This window comes from Pinus tabuliformis, chromosome 2_2 (genome assembly GCF_031772625.1).
Source record: "Pinus tabuliformis cultivar Carrire ecotype Pingquan chromosome 2_2, CPIR1, whole genome shotgun sequence".
Taxonomy (NCBI): domain Eukaryota; kingdom Viridiplantae; phylum Streptophyta; class Pinopsida; order Pinales; family Pinaceae; genus Pinus; species Pinus tabuliformis.
Window position 1 is genome coordinate 1,049,215,588 of NC_142300.1, and position 5,458 is coordinate 1,049,221,045.

A 5,458-nucleotide genomic window follows, 5' to 3' on the forward strand; every position below is an offset into this window, starting at 1 on the left:
ATGCCAACATTATGGTAACATGATGATTATTTAGGATGGTACAGATGCTACAGATGAAATGAACATAGGAATATCAGTTTAGAGACAGAGAAATAATGAATGTTAAGTTTAGGAAATTATACGTGGGTTTTGTGAAGCAAGATCGCATACATACACACGTATGGTGAAGAGAATCCGCGTACATAATCTACACCATGTTATTATCAATATTAGGAGTCTTTACCATGGTATTGGCTCATCATAATGAGTGCAAGAATGGGTATTTGATCCCGTCTAAGAATACTAATGTCATTACTAAAGGATTGGCTTAAGGTATTGGCTAAGGAAAAAGATATATAAGGAGATGAACATAGTTGTGTTAGGTGGGCAAGTGATGAGTTGTGGATGAATGATTTGATCTGAAACAGGTGTGCACAAAGGAGCAAGGCGAAGACATAGATCTAAAAGATCTAAAGTATGGTCTCATATGTGCTTGTTTGATTTGCTTGTTGAAAATATCTAACAGTAATAAATTAGTGGTGATAATGATACTCTGACATGAATATGTGACATTAAAGGTTGCAAAGTGTGTGATGTGGTTGTAGCGAAGGAATTATTCGGTGATTACATATATGTACGCTAGTTTTCCTTTTAGAGGTCGTGTACATACACGAATATTCTTCTGGGTAGTGGTGTATACATTCTATGAAAGTTCAAAATATGTATGCATGTGTCACATATGAGAAGTGCGTACATACATGGATGTATTTTGTAAAAGTCGTGTATACATGCTAGGGTTTTGTAGTATGAACTATTGATGTTGTTTGATCAGTTCTGTTCATGGAACATTTCTTTGTGCCATTTCTATTATCCAACCTGAGTGGATAATTGAAGAAAGGGATGAATGGAAGAATGATGAAGAGGTGTGGTCACTCATTCAATATTTGTTGCAAGATATGAGTAGATCTAATACATTTAGCTGGAGAAATGACTCACTATGGTGAGAATATTGATTATATCTTTGTAAGAATTACCAACTCAAACAAAATATTCCTTTGGAATTGCACACCTCTCCCTTAGGAGGGCACTCAGGATATTTAAAAACTTACCATGGGGTCAAGAAGCAATTTTTTCGGACGACCTTAAATTTGATATTCAGAGGTAAAAAAAATAAAGTTGAGACAATTAAGACCTCAGGCCTATTACAAACTTTAGCCATTCCAAGTCAGCATTGGGAGGATGTCCCAATGGATTTTATCACATGTTTACCCAAGTATGAAGGAAAGAGTGCCATCATGGTGGTAGTTTACTTACGAAGTATGCACACTTTTGTGAATTATCTCACCCTTATAAAGATAGTACAATTGGTACTACATTTATGGAAACAATTCAAAATCTTCATGGAAATCAAAATATTAGAGAGCATCAGATGTAACCTTTGAGTGATGATATACCAAATTCCGAAGATGAGGCAAACAAACCTTGAGGAGAAAAAACACGCAGAACTAGGGTTTGTAGCAATATTTCGGTGTTGGACACCATGGAGGGGTGAGAAGGGGGGATTTCTACTCCCTCCTACAATCATGTAGTCTCTAATCATTTCAAGAAGCCCATGGAAGTGGAAAACGGGTGTACAGAAAGAGGAAAACAGGAAAACAACAGAGCATAGAGGCTGGGAGAAACGCAAGAGGAAGTCAGAAGAGAGAAACGTGGAGGAGTAGACAGTTAGAAAGCTAACCCCAGAATTCAAACAGGACCATGTAAACCAAGGGCATCCATCACACTTCGAGTGGTGTTAACTGATCTAGCACTACAGGCGCACAAGGAGCACATAGCGAGTTATGCAGTGATATGAAAATTCATGGGGTTATGGCCAACGGAGAAGGCCCTACATGCATGGATAAAAAACCATTGGAAACCTAAGGGAGATATAGATCTGCACCTTAGATCCAAGGGTTTCTTCATATTTGTGTTTACAAACCTATAGGATAAGGATAGGATGTTTAAAGGAGGACCTTACTTCTATGTGGCCACAAGTCTCTATATGCGACCATGGGTGATGAACTTCATCCTGGAGTGAGAAACATTTACATCGGTGCCGATATGGAGAATAATTTATTCCCTACCTCTAGATTATTGGCTTCCAGAATCATTAAAAGCCATAGGTAATAAACTAGGGCATTTCATAAAAATATGAGAGGCCACAGTGCGCAGAAAATATACCTCCTTTGTCAGAATATGTGTGGAAATGGACCTGTTAGGTTCCTATACCAATAGGTGTCATATTTCATGATTGACTGTTAAAATGCCAAATATGATCATCCCTTCCATGCTGCAAAGGTTCCATATTTTCAAAAAATCAAAAATTTAAAAAATGAAAAGAGGGTGTGCCCTAAAAGAAAAATCAAAGGGCAAAAGAATGAATTGGTCAAAAAACAAAGAAAATGAACCCCAAAGAAAAGACCAAGAGAGTGGGCTAGTCCAAAATGCCACTGCTATCCTATTTTTGCAAAGAAGTTCAAAATATGCAATCAGTGACTTCTGTCACACTTCATGGATGGCCCAACAACTCAATCTTGGCCTCCCCATGTTTAAATTTCTTGTTTTAGAAATAGGGAGTGAATTCTGTCCAAACAGTTTAAGCTTGGCAGATCAGTAGTTAGGTAGAGAAGCAAGGGTGCTCAACAGTTAAATCTGAGCCCCTGGAAGAGATAAGGGCAGACTTAGATAGGAGGACAGTTAAAAGAAAACAAGAGAAAAAGGGTTTGCTAGTTCAAATGCACCCAATCAAAAAGGAAGAAAAAATGTTAGGTGTATTAGGCTGGGTAGGCAGTTTGGTGTTGCAGAAGCAAGTTTGTGATCAGTTTTGTCTTTTTGAATATGATCTATCTCATGGATATCACAAGTACCATAGCAAGGTGGCTGCAAAACAGTTGAAGCATCACTAATTTCCCCCCTCATTTCCCCAAGAACATTTACTAATTTCCCCTCAAGGACAGTGGGATTTGCTCAAGTGGTCCTAGTTCACTTCATTTTATGAGAAAGACTAAGTAAAACTTTGTGTTTACTTAGGCAAAGGAAGCCACATTTCTTGTGTAAAAATCCTTTTTCTTCCATTATGCTAAGTCTCTAAAAAGTTCATGACTTGGATCCCTTTATTCCCTAAGCCTAAGTTTCACCTTTTGCTTAGTGCTTTGTTTGAAAACATTTCTCATATTAACATCCTAACTCTATTATATAACTCCTATGTAAAGTTCTCCCCGCCCCTATTATATATAAAATACACATAACCCCATAGTTTTAATACTCCGCCCCGGGCTTAAATAAAGCCATATATTAATGTTTTAGGGGGTCCAAGGTTTACCCGAAACCTTGTGGACAACCCTCCCTGCACGCATATAACAGTGGATTTCATTTAACACTGGTTAAATGAATAACCAGCCCGCAAGCCTAAAGTTTGATTTCATTGTAAAACCCCGCAGAACATTACAAAATGTTAAAAGATTAACGTAGGTCCCCACATCATACGCCTCCTCCAACTCCACCCGTCCGTCAACTATCTGATCCCGGCGTTCCCATCGGACGATCCACGTCGATATCGCAACCCCTCCGATGACCGAACGATAGCATCCGGGAAATTGGCAGTTCTGCCGTCGTACAAAGTCCACGCGTCGCCTCCTCATTTTATCGCGTCCGCTCCAGCCAAAACCGCCATTGTCCAATAACCGGTGCGATGAAACCATATACCACCACCGTTTCCCACCGCTGACATTGTCACCCACGTCAACACCCATGTTGGCTGCCACCTCATCACTGTATCATCCGCCGTGTCCACCACGTCACTACCAGGTCAGCTTCCGTACCCCCGCTGCCCGATAAAGATGACATCATGCTAACGTCACCCGACCAAAGTGCGCCAAAAACCCGCCAAAATCAATTTTTTGTTAAAAAGCCGTTAAATGTCGTTTTTCGTTCATTTCGCTTTGTTTCTTCTGCACAAGCTCTGCATGGTTTTTTACGTTCAAAACGCATTTCCACTGCACAGACCGCCACCCAGGGAAATTGACTCCACAGCTCGGCCCCTCAGCTCGGTCTGCCACCCACATTTCGCACCAGGCGTCCATTAAACAGGTATTTACCCGAATCCTGCTCGTAAACCCTGTTTTTCTAGCTTTCTCTGTAAAAATCGCCCAGAGAACCAAAATTCGAATTAAAACGCGGTGCTGCCTTCAAACCTCTGCATCATAGCCACTGTTTTACCCATTTTTTCCAAAGAAATCCCGTGAACTCTGTTTCCCTCTGCAAAATTGCCCATTAAGCTAAATTCAAGCTCGTTTCGGCCTGCAATTTCCGCAGAAAAGCCCACAAACTGTCATTTTACATACTGTTGCTGCAAAAGCCCTAACTCCAAGTTGAAAAGTCATAAGATAATTTGAAAAATGGAGGCTCCAGTGGCCCTGAATGTTGCCCCCTTGAATGCACCACACAAGGAATTGGAATGGATACCCCTTGCTGACAGGGATTTCCAAATTAAGGATATGATGGGTGACAAGCCTCACCTTCAAGCTTTTTGTGAAATTAGGAATAACTACAGAAGCAATATTGATGTCTTTGGAATTTTGGAGTCCAACATGCCCATCTACTACCTCCCTTCAGTAAATGTGCTTCCTGATCTCATCCATTTATGTTGTGCCAATTATGACCCCACACAAAGAGCAGTTATGGCTCCATCTGGGACTGTCCTCTTCTATATTACTCCTCAATCCATAAATGAGATGCTGCACTTTAAGCTAACTTAGCCTCTGTCTCCTCTCACCATGGAATTCTTGCTTGACCAAGGTGCCAAACTGCCCAGTTCAGAGATAACCAAAATAGCTCAATTATTCATGAGACCAGAAAGCCAGCCCAGGCAGCCACCTCTTTTTAATCAAGTATGGTTCAATGAATCTGGTATATTAATTACTGATATGATTTCCTATATCTTGAGATTCAAAAGAAGTGAGCATATTGATGAGACTGTCCTAGTTTTGATGTCCATATTTACTCCAGGACAGCCCCCTGCTGTCCAATATGATTATGCCACCTTCATAGCTAATAAGATCCATGAGAAATTCATGAGCCTGGACAGAGAAAGAGTGTTCGAATAAACATCATACACATATCATTTGTTGCTGTACAATCAACCTGATAGTTTTCAGATTCCTCTTAGAAAGTTGGACCTCAAAGGAGAAAGGAGGTTTGTGATATTCTGGACCTCAGTATTCCATGAAGTCCATAACTCTCCTTATACATATTGTGAGTTCATTGACCTATTCATATATCCAGCCACCTCTTTATTGATTACAACTCCACCTGCTAGGCTCTCTACTGAAATGCAGAAAATTTTACATCTCTCAAAAGATTACAATATAGGTGACTGGTATTTTTACCAGAATCACATAGTGATCAGGATTTATGGTTGTGAATTATCCCCCTACAA